A 20752-nucleotide genomic window follows, 5' to 3' on the forward strand; every position below is an offset into this window, starting at 1 on the left:
CATTTAATTTTCTGAATATTGCTTAATCTTAATTTTTGCTCTAAGATTGATACTGTATCTTTGACTTACAATTTATTTAAAAGACATTGTATGATATCTTCTCCTAGTATTAGAAACTTTAAAAAGTATATTTCCATTTTCTGGTGACTTAAAAAAAAACAGAGGTTTGTACCTATTATTATTTCTTGCCTATATCTTGTAATATGAGAAACTACTTTGGCAGTAACAATACACAATGTACTAACCATTGTTACTCTCCCTAAAAAACAAATAAAAATAAAAAAAGGAAAAAAAAAAGCTTCAACTGTGACTTTCCCAGCTGCCACACGTGTGACTTCTAAATCAGTTGTTCACCTACTGAAAGTAGAGTGATCCTCTTCTGTGCTCTTCCATGTTAAAATAATAATATCCTATAATCTCAATATGACAACCTCTCTTCAACATAAGAATGACTAGAATAAGATAATCTTTCTTTATTGATACAATAGATGAATAAAATTTTTTTTAAAAAGGAGCTACAGATGGAGACCTCCGTATGCAGTGAGATATGGCACAAACTTGGATTGGGCCTGGATGCTTTAAGACCAGCCTAACTTGCAGCTCTGAACCTTACACTGAGCCTGCTGTGGCTTCTTTCTAATTAGCCTTCTGGACCTTCAATTTTCTCATCTGCAGAATGGGAATAATAATCCCTACTTCCTATTCATCATGCCATGACAGAAGCAATCTCAAATGAGATAAATACAAAAAATTCACTTTATAACTGCCAAAATATATTGTAATATTACAAAGACATCTATATCACCAAACTGTGAATATAACAATAAGAGATTTGCAAGAGGGCCTCCTCATTCTTGAGTTCATACTCCTTCCCAACAACATATACTATAGCGGAGGAACATTTGTCCTATATCCAGAACCCTTATTAGAAAAATCTCTGCCATCTCAATATCCAAACAACCAACCATAGGAAAGGGTCCCACAACACAAGTTTCATAGATTAGTCCACGTCCTGACACTTAGCTAGTTAAATCAAGGAAGCACAACTATTCATTAGAAATGCACTGTGTATTTTTCAGGAATGTGAAAATGAGATCGCAGCTTGTGGGAAATTGATGGTGTGGCTGAAGCGAAACCATACTGCCGCTCACAGCTCCAGTGGTGTAAATGGTAAGCTTGAGACAGGTGCTCCATGCAGGCAGCACAGAGCACGAGTGGAAAGGCTGAGATGGAGCCACAGTGGGGTGGGGGAGGCAGACACGGGGACACACAGAGAAGAGAGCAGAGGTAATCTGATAAACTGTGTGTAGTTCTTGGTGGTTTCCAGTTCCTTCTTCTAGTGTTTTCTGATGTTTAGCTGGACTTTCTCACACTGCTCCTCACTTGATATACTGTATGCATCAAAGAAAATCTGTTTTTTCTGAAGCATTCTAATTTGGGTTTCTGTTATTTGCAATGAATGGAATTAATAGCACAAGATCCGGAGTTTGATTTCTGACATTAAAAAAAAAGGAATTAATGAAAGCACCCCATTTCTATCACGACATGCTATGAATGACTCTTAACAAGATGGTATTCCACTGTTGGTAACAGAGACCCAGTTCATCAGCTTCAGCACACAATGGTTTTCTTTTTCTCACGTATTAAACAATTCTAGAGGTAGCAGCCCAGGGTTGAAATAGGGCCTGCAAAGTCATGCAAAGCCAGACTTGTCTTCTTCTTTCATCCCAAGTGACCCATCAGCAAGGCCACCTCATGGTCTTGAATAGATCACACTTTTAATATACATCTGTATTCCAAACAGCAGACAGAAAAGCAAGTACAGAAGAGTGTGTCCTTCTCACTTTCTATAGAGACTGCTTCCGCTTACCTCTCACTAGCCAGATTTAGATATATCCCCCCCCCCAGAGGGGAATCTCAGAAATGCAGACTTTCAGATTACCTGTTGCCCAGGGTAATGGTAAGGAAGAAGAAGAGGATAGTTATTGAAATACTGCAAGCTGTAGACACCACCCATTGAGATATTCAGACATACACATGTTCTCATTCATGAACATAGAACAAGCTCTACCAATTTATTACAGAGAGTTCAAAATTCAGACTCTCTGGGTGTGAGTTCCCCTCTTTTGCATTAAGACTTGGGCTGCTAAAAGAACATAAAAGTGCTCCATTAGTCCAAGTACAAAGAGTCAAGGAAGAGAGTAGAGAAACTTAAAAAAGAAAACACCAAACCTGGCAAACTCTGTTTTCCTGGTTGTAAGGGTAGAGGAAGAGGAGCTGTTGCAGCTGTTTTAATTTCCAGCGATGACCCAATTCTGCAAGGTACAAAGAGCACACCCATGACAGGAGTGTGGCAATGGAGAAACTTACTGCCCACCTCCTTGGCAGCCCAGAGCTCTTATCCTTGGGACAGTTTCATCTGCCCACTGCCCTCACCCATGGCCCATGACACTGTTGCTCCAGGATGTCCTTTGTCCATTGTCTTTCAGCACTACATTGGACATAAGTATGCATATTTCTTTCCTGGGAGTTTCCCAGCCTTAGCAATTTACTTCTAGGTGGTTTAGGACCAGGGACCTAGAAACTTACTTAAAGAGTTTGACAGTCACAAGCTATATCAGGACGGGCTTGGGATATCTTTGGTGGTCAGGTTCCCCAAACACCTACAGGCTTCGCTTCCAGCTCATGGACTACCAGTAAGATTCTGTGCAAGCAACCAGTGAAATTCCTTATTTAACTTTAAATCTCAAGGTCGTATTTCACCCACTAGCCTCTGTATTCTGTCCATTCTGAAGTCCTGGATTAAAATGTAGCTACCCAGAGTCTAACCAAACAGGAAGACAAAGACTTCAAGCACCACTGTGCCAATGGCCTGCCATCTTGGTGTCCTGTGTCCTTCTACATGGTCAAAATCTGCACTGTTGTAAACTGGGGTGTAGAACTAATTACCTTCTAGCCTTTCAAAAGACATATTATTGGGATGTAGAGACATAAATTACAGACTTAAGACAAAATACTTCTACAGGATTAGGGCAGCATTCTTTATTTTTAAATCTCTTCTACACATTGGCTAACTCTAGTCTGAAGTCATCTCTCATTTATAGACCAAGCAACCCATAATAAATTTTGCCAGTCATCAGACCTTAGGCAACACACTTGCTCTCACAGTGGAAAAACAGAGATGTCACTTACGAGTTGGCTCACTGAGCTTTCTTTTCCAGTTTTCCTGCAGCTTCAGCAAGCCCCTTCCAACCATCACCAGCTCATAATGTGGAAAAGACTGGGAACCGTCTTCCTCTCTACCACACAACTTGCCCAAGAAAGTGTTCACTGAATTCCTAGTGGAAGGCTGAGGTACAGCTGGTGGGGAAGAAGGAGGAATAAGAACTAATACTTAATCACGTCCTTGCTCACTTCCCCACGGGGACCCAAGGCTCTCCTCAGGCCAGTATGTGTTAGCGGTCAATGAGGACTTGTGTGGCCTTCCTGGCCTTGTGGCCCAGGGTGAGGATGTCCATGCAGAAGCCACTAACCCATGTGTGGCTTCTGAGGACCTAAACCTGACTTGTCTGAACCAAGATGTGATGGACATGCAGAATACGAAATGGACCTTAAAGGTTTAAGACAAAACAATGTAAATTACATATTACTGATTATTCTTGCTTAAAAAAAAATACATGTTTTTTTGTTTTTTTTTTTTAATTTTAGGATAGGGGCTACAGGGTCTCACTATGTAGCTCAGACTCGTAGTGATCCACCTGTGTTCAGCCTCCCAAGAACTGGGATTACATGCTCACACACCACCATAAGTAGTCTCAATCACCATCTCAGCACTCCCTGGGGGGCGGGGCCAGGTGCTTTAATCCGCTGCGCTATTTGGACTCGCCCCTTACTTGAAAATTTTTGTGAAGTGATGAATTATTTGTAATTCAGCGACACCCAGGACCAGTCTCTACTTGATATGCGGCTGCTAGAATTAAGAGACCCTTTGATGGCTATTATTCATAATGTCCTGGTTATTAACTATGACATTGAGAATTTAAAGCTTTCCCATTGGCTATCTCTCAAGCTGTTGTTACAGTTAAGAGGTGCAGATGTTTCTCTCACTTCTTCAAATCTCTTCCAGTGTTATTTATTTATTTATTTTGGTGTTGGAGAGTGACCCCATTTTACACTGAGCTGCATCCCCAGTTCATCTCAGTTTTTGTTTTGACCCTAAGTTGCGCTGGCTTGCTTCAAACTTGTGATCCTCCTTCTACAGCCTCCCAGAGCACTGAGATTACAAGTCTGTGCCAGCGTGCGTGGCTAAGTGCTATGCATTTCACAAAGGTCTTACTCTTGCCACTTGTTTCACTAGATCACCTTTAAGTAACACAAAAGAAAAGTCTCTGAAACAACTCTGCTTTGCCCAAATCGGTCTTGGGAATTGTACCTGGTGGACAATAAATGTTTTAAGGAGCGCTAATAATATTTCAAAATTAGCTAAAATTTTATAGAAGTTATTTGAGGAAATACTTTTGTTTAGATAAAAAGTTTCAAATTTTTTATTTAAAATATTATGGATCGGGATGGCGAGATAGCTCAGCAGACTAAACACCTGCTTAGGCAAGTGCAGGAACTGGGATTCAATCCCAGCACCACCTGCCATGCTGGTCCTGCCCCTGGGTGGGCCTGCCGAACCAGCCACGGAGATCCGGCATGGTACCACTCACCTGTAATACCAGCTCTAGGGAGGCTGAAAACAGGAGGATCACTATGGGTCTGAGCTGCTAGTGAGACCCTGTACCAAATGATTTAAAGAATATATATTATGATATGTGAATAAAGGAATCTCCTACACAGCTGCGAATAAGTTAGGAAAACTCTGTGATATGGTTTGTGTCTATTTGTTCCCCCAAAAAACTCACGCAGTCATAGGGCAGCTTCTAGAGTTTGTGATTAATTCATGATCCAGGCCTGGGATTATGGGTGTGAGTGCTGCTGGGATTATGGGTGTGAGTGCTGCTGGGATTATGGATGTAAATGCTGCTGGGATTATGGGTGTGAGTGCCACACCCAGCCTGGGGCAGACAGCCTGAATGCAGCAGAAGGGAGACAGACTGGCTCTCTGTAGCCATTGTTGCCGCTACTCCTGCCATTTGCTCTTGCTGTTTTGCTGCCTTTCCCTGCTGTGAACTGCTGCCCTCGGCCACCTGCCGCTCTGCCTTGGAGCCAACTGAATGCGGACTGAAACCTTTACCAACTGAGCTTAATAAACCTTTCCTTCCTTAATTTTGGGTGTTGGGTATTTTGTCGCAGCAAGTAGAAAGACCTAACGGAGACACGCTTTTAGCTCAGTTTCTTTTCTTTTCTTTTCTTTTTTTTTTTTTTTTTTCCGCCTGATCCAATCCTTTTGTTTTACAACTTAGGAGTTTTACATAAACACATTAAAGTTTGCAGGGAAAAAAATCAGCAAGAGAATCTACACACAAAGTTTGTAGCAGGTTCAACCTCAGCTCATTCTTACTGCCACGACTTCGCCATGTGTATACTCTACAGACAGCAGCCAGACTCTCCAGAAACCTGAATTACACCACACTCATCTGCTAAATAAGGATAGTTTTTCTTTTTTTTCTTTTTTTTTTTTTTTTTTTTTCCCAAATGCCTTCAGGGCAGGTTTGGCTGGCTGAAGTTGTGGGGATCGAACCACAGCAACCTGAGCCTGACTGCTTTGTCGAAGCAGCCTCATCTGCTAAATAAAATCCCTCAAGTGGCTCTACATCTTGTTTTGCAACAGCCCAAAGTTCTTCCAACTGCCTGCAAGGCCCTGCGTGATCGTGTACACCACGACTCAGCATCAGGCTGCAGCATGCATTTTTCTCCAGCCTTATCTCTTGCTTTCCCCTCATTCACTGAACTCCAGTTCTGTTAACCTTTCTTTAAAAGGCCTCATGCAGTACCATCTCCTACCCTGGGACCTTTGCTATTATCTCTGCCTAGAACATTCTCCCATATCCCCACAAGACTTGGTCACTTGGTTCTTTTGGGTCTCTATGAAAATGTCACCTTCCCGAAGAAGGCTTCTCTGATCATCTTCTATAAAATAACCACAGGCTTACTCTTTTTTCCCGTGGCACTTACTACACTGACGTGTTTACATGTGCGTTACCTGTCTCTCCCAGTTCCCACATAAGAGCTTCAAGGGCAAGGGCTGTTTTTACATACTGCTCCGTCCACATCACTAGACACAGTGGCATGGAATTCAGCACTTAAGTTTGGTCAAATTGTGTTTCATGATCTGGAAAGCTTTTCTTCACTGCTTATGAGAAAAAGGTAAAACAGTGACTGAAGGCTCCTAAAAATGTATATTTGCACAATTCTCATGGATTTAGAATAGAGACTCCCCAACAAGTAGCTCACTTTAGTTCTACACTTCACTCCAGTTCTTTTAGTTCTTTTGCTCACTCCAGTCTAGTAGAATTTGAAATAAAGAGGTGGAGAGTACAATGAATACAAGTTATTCTACTGCACTCAGAGAGTTCACTGTCCACACAAAATTTCTGCCTTCCCCACCTCATTTAAAGGTTTCCCCTTCAAAAATATCAGGAACCACTAGAAAAAGACTAAATCTCAGCCTTGGAATGAGCCTATTTTAAATCTAAGTTGCGGATAAAAACAACAATGGAGCCAAACATGGTGGGCACACCTATAATCCCAGCACTCAGAGAGGCTGAGGTGGGAGGGTCCCTGTGAGTTTGAGACTGGTCTGGACAACATTCTGAGTTCAGGGCCAGCCCAAACTACATAGAAAACCTCTCAATCAGATTTGAATCTTGTAGCTTTTTTATTTCATTGATTAAAAGAATGCAGGCAATGGAATTGATAATGATTGAAATCAGGCATACACCTATACAGCAAATTGACATTAATTTCTGACTCGCATAAATATTTATAATTTCTTTAGAGACATCTTTGAATTTTGTGTGCCTTGATATATAAGAGAGGTTAACTTCTTCCTGTGGCCATTTAGTAATAAGAATTATGTTTAGTGGCTAAATCCTTTAAAATTAAAGGTGCCTAGATGATCCGGTTATCTGGTCTACTTTGAACTCACACTTTAATATGGTCAATTACGGTAGAGGGGAAGGAGATGACCTACAAAGCTGAAACGCACTGTACAAATACTCCACAGACATTTTCTCAATACTGGCAGTCAATCACTAGATAAGATGCCCAGTTCACTGCCAATTTGTTCTTCTTTCACGGCTGTCCTTTCTGATAGAGAGAAAGATTTCCCCAAAAACTGAAATGGATTCACCCAAATAGATTTTACACATGCAGTTCCACTATCAAAATAGAGAAAGCAGTTCCACTATCAAAATTACAGGATGCAGTTAAGGGGACCTTGTAAAAAGCACCATCTCATATGCAATAATAGACATCTAATAATTTCCCATTCATCTATCAATTATTTTCACAAGACTAGTATTAAAAATATAACCAAATACACATATAACCTCAAACCCCAAACAAAAATTTAGTCTTTGCTTATTTCAAATGATGTCTCAAGAATGACCAAAGGTAGGAGGTAATCCTCAACACACACCCCCCAGCCACTTCTTCAACCATCCCATCCATGGCTTTTTATTCCTTGAACTACCTTTGTTTTCGAAAGAGGTAAATATGTTGAGATCAGTCCAAAAGTCTTTCTGAGAAGACTGGCTTGGATTTCTGGGTCTGCTCCAGTCGGTTCAAGATGAACTGACTTGTATGGATGAATCGCTCAACACAGTTCATAAAACAGGCCTCAGCCCGATTGTGCAACTTTGGCCTGGGGTTGTCCATGCACTCTTCCCAACAGAGTTCGGTCATCTGCTGCACCAGCTGCTGGAAGCGCTGCTTGTGAGTCTCCACCTCGATGAAATGCTACAAATGGTCCACTGTACCCATACCCACGGCAACAAGGAAGAGGAATCCATCCCAGCTCAACCACACCATGCTTGCCGAGACGGATTCAGCATCTCGCCGACCTTCACGTGTTTTGGCAACAGAACCGGAACCACAACCCACTGCCTGGGGGCTGCCCAGTGCAACACTGAGTTGACGCGAGGCCTGCACAGAGACTGTCCCGTCGCGCGTGCGTCTCAGGCTGCCCGGCTAGCGTTGCGCTCAGCCAGAGGGCCGCTGGCTCCCAACGGGCTGGACGCTCCTGCCGCAACCCAGCTGCAGCACCAAGCCTACACCTGAAGGCTGAGGCGCTGTGGGGTGTTAATCCAAAAATAGCTCAGCTTCTTCCTTTCTCTTTCTTTTTTCTTTTTCTTTTCTTTTTTTTTTTTTTTTTTTTTTTTTTTTTTTTTTTTACCAGGGATTGAACTCAGGCCCTGGCGCTTGCCAGGGATCAGTTTCTTATAAAAAGGATTTGACTAGATGATCACCACCATTTCCTTCAGCGGGTTTCTTGTTGAAATAGCAAGGTCTGAGTGCAAAAATCCCCTCTGGCAATTTTGCAAGTGAGTCTGAAGTTATGAGGAGCCCCCTTACACTTGGTTCTCAGCTTTGAAGTCTCAATGTCCACAAGAACACATTTCTGTTCTTGGTCAGACAGAATGAGGGCTAGAATCTCATTGCTCAGAGACTCTGCCCTGGGAAACAGAAAGGAACTGAAATGGTACCAGAAGCCAAATTCTCTGTTGAGATTATTGATCAATTCTAGACCGCCAGTCCTGAGCATAGTGCCATTCCTATCATCCTTCATGATGTGAGCAGAGTCTGTTATCTAAGCTGGTAGTCTCTGCTTTCCTTATTTTCTCTCCCTACAGGAACAGCCATGCATAGTCAAATATAATTTTGAATATTTAAATAATCACCTAAGAACCTTCAATAATAAAGCTTTCCTATTCCTTTATTTAAAAAGGAATTCAAACAGCAGTTATTATTGTTATTTTAATCAGCATGGATAGACAGCAGTCATAATATTTGCTCGAACCCACACCACAACCTAACTGCATTCCATCTTGCAAAGTTACCAAGACTTTTTGGGTCTATTGTTCCTGGTTAGTGCTTTTTGGAGGGAACTGAAAGAAAACAAAGCTACTCCTTCTACATACATTCCACTCAAAGAGCTGGGAGTGAAACAACTTATTGATGCATCTTGTACTATGAATAACTACTACAAAGACAACAACATGCAATGTATTCATTAATTGTAACTGTCCTACTAACCTGTTTTGAAACTGTCTCACTGCTACTCCTTTCTCAATAAAATTAATATAAAATAAATAAATAAAAAGAAAGAAACAGGCTTATTGAGAACCATGCCTTCATTTCTATCAGACTGAATGAGAGACAAAATGTAGGATACATCCACTACTCAGTTATTTTTCAGTCCTGATAGTTATTAAAAGTAGGATATCAAATGAACTAAAAACCACTTTAATTTTTGCACAAAAGACCCTAAGAAATGTGGAGCCAAGAAAAGGTTAAGTTTCCATTTCATTCAGCATCTGAGAAATCAGTATTATGGAGAAGATAAAGTCATTTGTTCCAAAACCTTAGCTGACATCCCAGTCTCCTGGGAAGCGGGTTATAACACAGTGTGGGCTGGGCCTCACCCCCGAGTCTCTGATTCAGCAAGTCTAGAGGGAGGCTCAAAACTTCACCTTTCTAACTCGCTCATAAGTGATGCTGATACTATTGGTCAGAAGAACCCAAGTTGCAGAACTATTCCCTGAAGGTATCATTAGAAAAAGAGAAATGTGAGTGTTTTACTCAACATGTTCAATGTCTGTAGCTAAAATGCTTTTAAGAGTAAGAGGATCAATTTGCAATCAAACTCTAGATCAGACCCCCTAACCTATCCATCTTCTAGCTCTCCTGCATTGGGGGAACTGACAAAGTCGAGATCTGGGAGATACTGCTGCGAACAATTATAAATAAGTGCAACTTAGTCACCACCGTTTTGGAGGAAATGGGATCGAAATCAGATTCTCCTCAGCAATCGTCACTGAAAAAGATCAGGGAAACTCTACATTATTTTATGCTAAGTGCTACCCCGATGGAAATCTAGGTTTTGTTTCTCCTCCAATAATGGCATTTCAGAATCGGCAGCAGCAACCCCTCAAGGGTGAGGGGGAAATGTGACTTAGGCTGAATCACAATGCTGAGAGGAAGCCAAGCAGGACACTTTCTGAGGTACAGGGCTGTGGCAGTGAATCGGTTGCAATTCCTAAATGCTGTGTCCCAAGCACATGCTGGCAACACAGTCTCACAGGTTCTCAGTGCATATATCAGATTCTTAATAAACACTGGATGGACATATAAAATCTATGAATGGAAAGAATTAGCACCACATGTCTGCTGTGAGAACTCCCATGGCTCCCTTGGACCTGCTGAGGTGAGGTTTGCACCTTAGTGCTAGGCACCTCAGCTTTCGAACTGAGCATCAGCATTAGCGCTTTTGTGAGGAAGGAACAGCTTGTGGTGTCTGCTCAGCCCACAGCCATTCCCCCACCCCCCCGGCTGCCTCCAACTTGCACGGTACATTTCAGTCCTCTTAGGCTCAGAGTGGCAAGACCAATCTGGACATCCCTTTTCCCAGGACACAGTGATGCTCAGGTGGTCCTGCCAGGGAGGTCATCGGATGACCCAGACAGAGCTGAAAAGAGCCTTCCCTGGCATACTTTAAACTGAAATCCCCAAGAACAGATTCTTTGCCAGATTGTTTGTAGGTTCCTACCTGGGCAAATGCCAACTAGATGGATGGGTGAGTGAAGGTGAAAAGGAGGCAAAAAGATGAAGGTAAAAGGTAAGAAGATAAAAATTGGTGAATGTGATTAGAAACTTGTCCTGAGATTTATTTGCTTCACCTTTTCAATTTATGACCGCCACCCTGTAGTCAATCTGATCTTATGACTGAACTGCAGCCAACAGCCTATGGGCCAAAGTAGGGAACCTTCCAGGTCTGATACATAAAAACTCCTTGTACCTGATTCTCCATGCTCTCAAGCAAGAGCCTGCCTATGATAGGCGCCGTCTAACCCGACCTCCAGTACCTCTGCCTACAGATTTTTATGCCAGTAATAAACATCTCCCCAACTACAGGCTGAACTCACTGATGAACATCTAATAAGCAGATTGCAGTACACATGATAAGCTGTTTCTTCTGAAGTCAGACCAAGAAAACACCATAGTTTCCAGGCTGAATGTAAGTCCGTCATACTCCCTCAGATCATTTATCTTGGGCAAAGTAATTGCTACGGCATAGGTGACAAGGCAGCTAGCCCTGCCAGCACCTCTTGGAGGAGCTTAAAGTGAGCTCCCTTCTAGCTGATTCTTGAAATGAGACCTCAGCCCCAGCCCACAACCTAAGTAAAACTTCCAAAGAGATTTGGACCAAATTATCCTGCTAGGCTACACTCATTTCTTGACCCATAGAAACATTAAGTCTGATTTTATTTTTCATCCTGAAATTTTGTGAGGGACCTGTTGTACCAGTTAGCACACTCACCAGCACAACTGATAAATCAGATAAGCATTTTCATTAAATGTACTTAAGTCTTCAGCAACCTGAGAGTATTTACCTATTAGTTCTATCCATTCAACTAAATTTCTAAACATTTACTGTAAAGTAGAATTATCCCCTCAAGGTCAGACACCATAGATATGATTAAGAAGGTAATTTAAGAGATGATAAATCCTATTGGGAGAGTTCAAAGGATGGTGTGAGGTAGCACCAGGCCCCTCTCTGTGGCAGTCAGAGGGAAGAGGACATCCTGAGATGACATGTTCGTGCTGAGAAGTAAGTGGCGGAAAGCACCTCTATTGGAAGAGCTGAGGACCGTGATTTCCAGCAGAGGAAATGATTGGTGTGAAGACTCAAGAGTCAGAATGAAGCTTCTGTGTCTGAAATTGTGAGAAACTCCCAATAAGATCACAGTTTGGGGAGCAAAGAGAAGAGAGATTGAATATGTAGCGGGGATGCAGACCTGCAAGGCTAGGTAAGAAGTGGGATTTCATTGCAGGGAGAGTTTCATTCAAATGGTGGACATTCATGTTGAGACAAGGATGCAGATGAATTTTTCAAAGGAAAGCAATAAATAAGTATATGCTACGGTATGCAATAGAGAAACTGTAGCATGCAGGCAGCTTTGCCTGCAGATGGGTCAGGGGCAGCATATAGCAGAAGCTGAACCTGATGGATGAAAAGCCAAAAATATGAAGAGCTAAGAAAAGAGTCACTCGGGAGCACGTGAAAAGGCCTGCAGAGGCATGAGTTAAGAGTGTGAAAGGGTGAGAAATGGCCAGTCTATCTGAAGCACAGTGAAGCCTCAAGCTTCAAGAGGAAACTGGAGGGACATTCAGGCCACAAGCTACAGCTCTTTACAGACATTAATTAACAGCTTGGAGAGTGTGTGGAATCTATTAAGGAAATTTAAATACAGAGTGATCTCTGATATGTCATTCTCCTCTGGATTAAAATGCAATGAGATGAAAGCAAAGTCATAGAATGTCATTGACCATTGCCCAAGCTAGGTGCAGTAGAAATGGAAAGGAATAAAATGCCTCCAAGTACTAAGTGAGCTTAGAGACCAAGAGAATAAATAGACCTAAGACTACAAATATGTATGAGCCCATGGGAGGAATGGATCCATTTGTCCTATGAGAGTAAGGAAGATCTACAGAAGAGATTTTGAATCTCTTTCTCAAAGGCTGAGTGGAGTCATCTCAGTAGGCAAAAAGGAAGAACTTCATCAAAGGTAGATCTATAAGAGAAGCATAAACACAAGGCAGAGCTTGTGCAGCCCAAGGAGTGGGAGGCTAGTGCTTATTACTGAGTTCATGAGAAAGACATAAGAGGAAAGAGCTAAACTTCAAAGATAGGTCAAGAGTTTCAGATGTCTGGCTTTGAAAGGCTATTTGAATACTTAATGTCAAGAACTCCCACTCATTGTTGGATAATAAACTTATTGAGAACTTTCCATGCTCTTTACATGTTTTATTGCATGATTTTAATTATGCCTCACCTACAAAGCACTTATACTCTAAGTCTCCTAAAGGCAAATTGATATGACTGAAGACAAACAAATGTGGCAAGCTCTGCAATCAAACCTATACCACCTAGCTTCAAAAAGAAATTGAGGGATGGGGAGATAAGTTGGAGGTCTAAGCACCTGCCTGGTAAGCACCAGGACCCAGGGGCGATCCTTGGTACCACATAGTGTACTGGCTCTAGAACCCCGGGCACTCCACGGCGACCACCAAAACTGGGAAAGGTGGCACATGACTGTAATCCCAGCGCTGGGGAGGCTCAGACAGGAGGATCACTATGAGTCTGATCTGCATAGAGAGACCCTGTACCAAATAAAGAAAGAAATAAAAGATAAAAAAAAATTAAAGGAAGAAATTATGTTTGCAAGGATGACAAGTGAAACTTCATGGCTGAGGAAAGGTTCATATATAGTAGTAGTAGAAAAAATTGTTGAAAGTAGATTGATTCTAACAGTAGATTGGATTCAGACTGAAAAAAAAAAAATCCCATTTTGAACAGGATCCTGAAAAGCTTGCACTAAATCTTGAGATAATGGAAGTAGAAGTTCTTAATTAAAGAAGCAACATGTCTGAAGGGTTGTTTGGTAACTGTTCACCATGCATATCAGAACAGACCAAAGGAAGAAAGGTATGTTTAGTCAATGATTTAGGTCTATGGCCTTAAATAGTTAGTGAAAAATGACAGGAGAAAGAGTATCGAGGGTCATCCCTCCAAGGAAGACTCAAAGGGACCTGGTGACTCATCCGACATAAAGTAAGGGAAGGGGGATTATAAGGATGACCCTACGTGGTAAAGAGAATGGTATCACCATAAACAGAAGTAGAACGTTAGCAGCTGGGCCCAGTGTGAGGGAAGTGGGAGAGAACTAAGAGAAGATGAATAGCAGCCATATGTGTAGGATTAGAGATAATAACATTGAAGGAAATGTGTTGCTAAAGATAAGGAGGGATCCTGGCCAAAAATAATGACTTGGGATTCGTATCCAGACAGGCAATTAAAATCCAGAGAGTTCAGGACTTTCTGCGGAAAGACAACGAAGGGCAGGTTCCCAGTTTCTACTATTGTCTCCCACCTGAAGCTGCCTGAAGGGACTTTCCCTTGGTTCAGCAGCCCTCCTTGAGCGAGTGCTTCCACGGAAGTTGTTCAGTTCCAGGGTGGATTCTGGTGGGGCGCAGCTCGCTGCTGTCATTCTGGTCTATGGTCTGCCTGGAGAATGCGTGGGGAACACGGCGCGGCCCTGAGACTGGGGGAGATGGGAGCCTCTAAAGAGGCCAAAGAGGCAGGAGGGGGGTTGGGCCCAAGTTTTCCGTCTTCCCACGAGACCCGGAAGTGCTCTGCCATCCTAGACCTCAGAAGAGTCAGGCTTCACTGGACTGAAGCAGCAGGAGCTCACCTTAGGAAATTACTCCAGCTCAGAGAACTGAAGCAAAACCAAAGAAATGCGGAGAAGGTTTGGTCGGAAGCTAGGAAGACAAAGAAAATCAAGTCAGAGATGTCAGGGAGCTGAAAAGAAGCTGGACATTTTGACAGAGCTTAGGATGGCTGGGGTGAAATATCCCAGCACAGCAAGAGTGATTTGGACCCAGGAGGGAACAGCTGGAGACAATAACCCTTTTTCACCAGCATAGTCAATGAGACACCCTTACCAGGATTCCTGAAGCGATTCTAGGGTCAGGAAAGGTTGTTTCTGAACTATTAAACACATCCTCTTTTTCAAAAGTAGCATTCACATCAGCTGGGCAAATCATTTGGAAACCAGCTGCAATGCAGCAGTTATTCAGATTCACCCTGTCAGTGTGAAAATATGGGTCGAAATGGACTTTGCTACTTGGAATTAAGTGTGATCACACCCGGCAGCCTAGGGAGGCACTCCAATCCGAAGCTCAATTATGAGCGGCTTTGAGCCTTGGGGAATTGGGAGTGTATTCAGAAAAAGAGAAGAGATTCTTTCTCTGGGATTTTCCCTGTTGCCTGCCTCAAGCCCGTGTGAATGTTCTTTCTGTTCTGTGATTCTGACTTCTTGCTGTCAGCATCCTCTTTTCGCTTCCCTCTTCTAGTTCTCTCTCCCTTAGAGAAAGTATCTGGACCCTTGGGCGGTAGTTCCACGTGACTCCATGAGCTGTTAGAATTAACTAAAACTTACACTTTCCTAATAAATCTCCAATGAGCTGACACACAGCAGCTGCGAATTCCCAGCATGAACCTGGCAGAAGTTCTAAGAAAGCCTAGCCATACTCCTCAATGTTGTTCCTCATGGGTCCCAGAGACTCATCCGGCATGGACATCAAGTCATTCCAAGAACGGATGTGTTTTTCTGGGCGCAGTGCTTTGCCTAACCTACCTCTGATTTCCCAAAAGTTGAACTGGGTTTGCTTGAGAAAAGGTAAAATACACACGACATAGCATTCAAAACGTATGATCAAATACAAACATGGCTAGGTGGTAGGCAAGATTCAAGACTCCAGAAAATGCAAACAAAATCACTGAGGATTGTTAGGCAGGGGCTAAGCAGGAAAAGTAATATTGGGTCATAAAGTGGGAGTCTGGGAATCTTTTCTGACTTGAATCATTTGTGGGAGTTTACTGCTTCTCCCAGCTCTTGTTTGGTCCATGGTGGGAGCAGTCGTGGCTGGAAACGGGGGCGGGGGGTGTGTGAAGATTTGGAAGCCTGTATGCAATGTATTTACTGGCTAATGATGCCTATATTTCTGCCAAAATTGTGTTTATTTGGTTAAAATATACTTCATTATGTTGTTGCAAAACTAAATCCATCCCCAGCCCCCATGGAGACAGGGCGATTGGGTTTCCTGTTGAGGTGCCAGCGAGTGCTTTGGGGGGTACTAATGTGCCAGCTGCTCCTCCAGCGTGCCTTTTATTTGCAGTTCCTAGGCTGGCTTTGCACTTTGTTTCTGTGTAGGGAAGCCGGGATTACAGGGCCTTTTGTTAGTTAGGGGCAGAGGAAAGGCAGGGTCTCCTTTGAGCCCTGTGTGTGTGGGGCAGCCTAGGGGACAAGGCTCAGAGCTCTGATTTACTTCTCACTCACCAGCTCCGGCAGAAAAAAAGGATCTGCTGCAGCAGGCTACTCTGTCGGAAACTCACAAGGCAGTGCGCTCCCAGGACCGAGGATGTCAGAAGGCAATCTGCAGAGCCCGAGCCAGCCCTTCCTTTGAGCTCTATGCAAGTAAAACCCAGCAAGAGGCATTCTTGGAATGGAAGGCCTCCCTGTCCCTTGACTGACAGCATCATCTTGGGGTACCTGTCTGAGGATGAATAGGACTTGTGGCTTCCTCCTTTATTCTCTGAAGGAATTAACTTTACTTTCACCCACTTGGAAATTCTGAAGGGCCGCAAGTGTCCCAGTCCCCTTCAGTAGCCTGTTCATCCAGTGCATTTGGAACAACACCAGCCAGATTAGCCTCTAAGAAACAAGTCACCCAACTCGCAAAAGAGAGGGTGGCCTCTTTCATTGAGCAGTCCCTCTTAAAATAGAATTGCTAAATGCTTCTATATACACACGGGCACACATGTGTGCATGCATGTGACCACACCAAGCTGTGTATTTTTTTTTTGGGGGGGGTTAATAATTCCCCAGTGAACATTAGCCTCTCCCTTTTTTTAAGGGCAGAGAGAGAGAAACTGAATTAGAAACTTCCCTTATCCTCTTCCCCCGCCCCCTCCCAGCCTGCAACCAAAAAGGCTCTTTCTAAGGACCTAGCAGGGGTGGAAGAGTTCAAGAAAATTAGGCCTTGTCTGTTTTCTGGCACCAAGGGGCTATTGTTGCTCAGCCCCCCTGGCTTCTAGGAAACACTGATAGAAGTTGGAAGGGGAAAGGGGGCACATGGCTGCAGGGGGAGCAGGGAGCCACATCCACCGCAAGTTTTGTGTCTCCAGCAAGACGGGCTGTATTACTTTTCAGAAAAGTGCAGAAATCTGATTTCTTGGTAGCTGCCATCAAAAACTGCTTTTAACCAAGCACAGTTGGATAGCACGTGTGTGTGTGTGTGTGCGCACGCGTGCGCATGTAAAATGGGAGAGGAAAAGGAGAAAGAAAAAAGAGTCCCAAGGCACAGTCCGCACAGCCTTTAATCAGGCATTTTTTTTAACATAGAAAAAGCTGAAAAATTTCAGCGAAATGAAAAGCAGTAAAGTGGTTGAGAAAGGTTTTATGACTAAGAGAGGACTGCAATGGAAAATATGCAAAAGGAGAAGTTAAACCAGCTGGCTTATTTAATTTTGGCTTTTCCCCCCTTTTTGCTTTTTTTTTTTTTTTTCCAGCCTAAACCAGAGTAAAGTGTACTGTATAAACATCCAGTGTTTTTCTTAATGTTTAGCCCCACAGTATTCTTTATAGGACTTAGTGGATCTTGGATTGGGTGTGAACAGGACATTTCGCCTCTGGTCACAGGTCGCTTCCTGCTCCAGCTTGTGAGTCAAAGCTCTCACTATTCCTTGGTCTTCTCCACCCAGGCTGAGGCAGGGGAAAGAGCGGACAGTAGACTGGGGGTGGGGAAGGCCCAGTGGCTATTTACTTCTTGCATTATTTTATTATAACAATATTCTCCTATTTTGTATCACAACCCAAGACTAAATTTCAAACTTCTCTTGCAAAGTACATAAACAAATTAATACTTTTCTAGCTTAGCAATTTATTCATGCATTCCACAAACATTGTCTAAATCCTGTTAGCAAACCAGGCTTCCTGTTAAGTGCTGGAGAACAAAGATACCTTCAATACCCACTCCCTACTGTGTATGTACACAAACAAACAAGAGGTGCAGATGTCTAGACCAAGGATTACAGCAATGACCGTGAGTACCCTAAGACACCAGAACAGGACAAACCTTACCCTGCTGGGGAGGGCAAGGACAGCTTCCAGGAAGTGGTGACGAAACAGACTTTTGTGCATTAAGTAGAAACACAGCAAGTCAGGAAGAAGGAGGGTGTGCATGCAGAGGAGGCAAATGTGGTAAAGCCTTGTTTTTATACTGAAAAAGGTCACTCTGCAGTCGTGTACCCTGACTAGAACTCCAGGAACCTGGAGCAACAGTTGAGTGGGATGGGATAGGATTGACCCATGAGGTTGAGAATTTGTGACTAACAAACCCTAAAAGGCAGTACCCAGGCATAGCACTAAACTTAGTCCTAATGGAAAATAATACCTAGGCATTGTCCTAAAGGCACCAGTGTAAAGACAAAAGCCAGCACCAGGGAAGCAAGCTGGCTACAGCACAGGTTTAGGGCAACAGGAAGGAAGAACTTAGAGCAGAGAACTTAGTCCCCCTTTCACAGAGCCACAGGGGGACTTCTGCAGCAACTGCAGTGTGGGAAGCACGGTACCTATTCAGGCAGGATGGAAGTCAGGCAAAGCACACTGCAGTCTACGAATTCAGGACAGTCATTATGACCGCTGCTTGGAACACAGAAGAAGAGGGTAGAGAGAGAATCAGGGCCTCCTTTCTGAAGATTCTTGAGTGTTCTTGAGACATCATGATGTGTTAAAGACCTAGTAGTTGAGTATCAATTTTCATATAAACTAGAAAAAACCACACATAACTAGCACATTAAACCAATAAGTAGGGCCGGCCAAATAGCTCAGCAGATTAAAGCACTTGCAGGCAGGTGCAAGGGCCTGGGATTTGATCCCCAGACGTGCCATGCCAACCCCATCCCTGGGGCACCCTGAGACAGTGATTGAGACTGAGCATGGTGGCGCGCACCTATAATCCCAGGCTGTAAACAGGAGAATCACTATGAGTTCAATCTAGTAGTGAGACCTTGAACACTCTGTAGACCCGTCTCTAAAATACAGAGAAATAAATAAAATTAACCAGTAAGTAGCAAGGCGTAAAATTGCTTAGGATGAAACTGATATTAATAGCACTGTTTTAAGTTGAACTCTAGGAAAAAATTAAGAATACACAGAGTTGCAACAGACAGCAAAAACTGAGCAGGAAGGTGGTCTTAGACTGACTGAGAAGCGCAAGCATTGACAGTAGAAAGGGGAGCCTCCGAGGAGCGCTTGGTGTCGGGTCATATATCAGAGCCCTGCTCCTTTGGGAACCAGGGAGACTAAAGATCCATGTTAAGGGATATTGCATTTAACTTTCACACCCACAGTGGACTTTGCATAGTTTTCTGAGCCGTATCCCAATACAAACTCTAGTTTAAATGCCTAAGTACTCACACAGTTGTTTAAGAGCTTTTCTACAGCATGTAACCTATTTACGACTTTATTTTGCCTTGAATAATCTCATGTATTTATTTATTTATGTGAATAGTTTTAGCAGAAATGCGCGGTGGTCGAGGTGAGTCCCAAGGAGGAAGGGCATGAGGCAACAAGCCAGGCCACCCAAATGTCTGGCGCACCTGTGGCTTTCTATTATTCATCGGCCCCACTGCCTTATTTTTGCGTGTGTCTCATGCATTATCTGTTAATGTTGTTTTTTTGTTTTCTCTATTTTATGATGTTTGACATCCTACAGCCTTACAGACCAGACATGAATGAGCTAACTTCATTAGCCTCATAAAACACTAAACAAATAGATCTGATGATAAAAATAGATAATATATCAGTCATTGTTATAGATAATATATCAATCTTTTTTAATCAGCTACTTTTGTTTTGAAACTCTGTAACTTACATATCATCGTATATTACCCTGTTTCTGTCTTTGTTTTTATTTTTCTTGCTCTTGTTTTTACTCTTCAAAATAAAATTATTTTTAAAATATTTCTAAAAATACCAAACAACTGCAGTTTGAGCATCTTTCATAAACAAATCACCCACTCCAGAAGCCACACCCACCTGCCTCTTTCTGTTAGGCTCCCAAAGCCTAGAACACCCCCATGCCCTAAGGCACCCCAGAGCAAGGTCCTGGATGGCTCAAAGCCACTCCTACAGCCCAGGGCCTGCCCAAAGGACTCCCTACCCCCAGGCCTCCTCAACATCTCCCCTTTGCGATCCATCCCTGTGGAACGAACACAAGGGCCCGGTCACCCTGTACACCTCCTGCCTCCTGAGCAATCCTAGGGCTTCCCTTTCAGGCCAGCATGAGCTGTGACAATAAACTCATCTCTGAAAGGCATCTGTCTCCATGTGTGTCACCTTACCACATCCGATTAAAGCAAAATTCCAAGCACACTCTAAAGCACATTGAAGAAATGCAATAAACAAAATATTTGTCACATAAATAAAGAATAGACATCGCTGCTCAAAACAAATCTCTTTAACTTGCTAAAATGGGTATTAAATGACGAGAAACCACTTTTCTTAGCTGTGGCCATATTCTTATGCAGCCAAGGATGGGACTTGTGAGAAATGGCAGAACTCAGAGTGACTTACTCCTCACAACACCAGGCAGTCATGGTCTACAGAAGGTGGCGTTCCTCATTTCCAAGAATTCTGGAAGGGACTTCTCCTCTGCCCTGCATCCATCTTTCTGCCTCATCCCATGTAAAAGGTTATTTTTGTAGGCCAGATTAGATTCATCACTCCAACAGAGACATAAACTTCAATTACATAAGGTAACAAAATTTATTTCTTAATCATTAAAATGCAGTGCAGGTGTTCCTAGTTGGACAGCTCTCCCAGCTGCATTCACGAATCAGAAATCGTGGATCCTTCAACCTTGTGATGTTACCATTATTTCAACGTGACATCCGTGGTCACTAGAGAAGATGGGAAGATTGGGGAAATAGACACAACTAGTATGTACCCAACTTAAA

The sequence above is a fragment of the Octodon degus genome, unplaced genomic scaffold (assembly GCF_000260255.1).
Source record: "Octodon degus isolate 3935 unplaced genomic scaffold, OctDeg1.0 scaffold00004, whole genome shotgun sequence".
NCBI lineage: Eukaryota > Metazoa > Chordata > Mammalia > Rodentia > Octodontidae > Octodon > Octodon degus.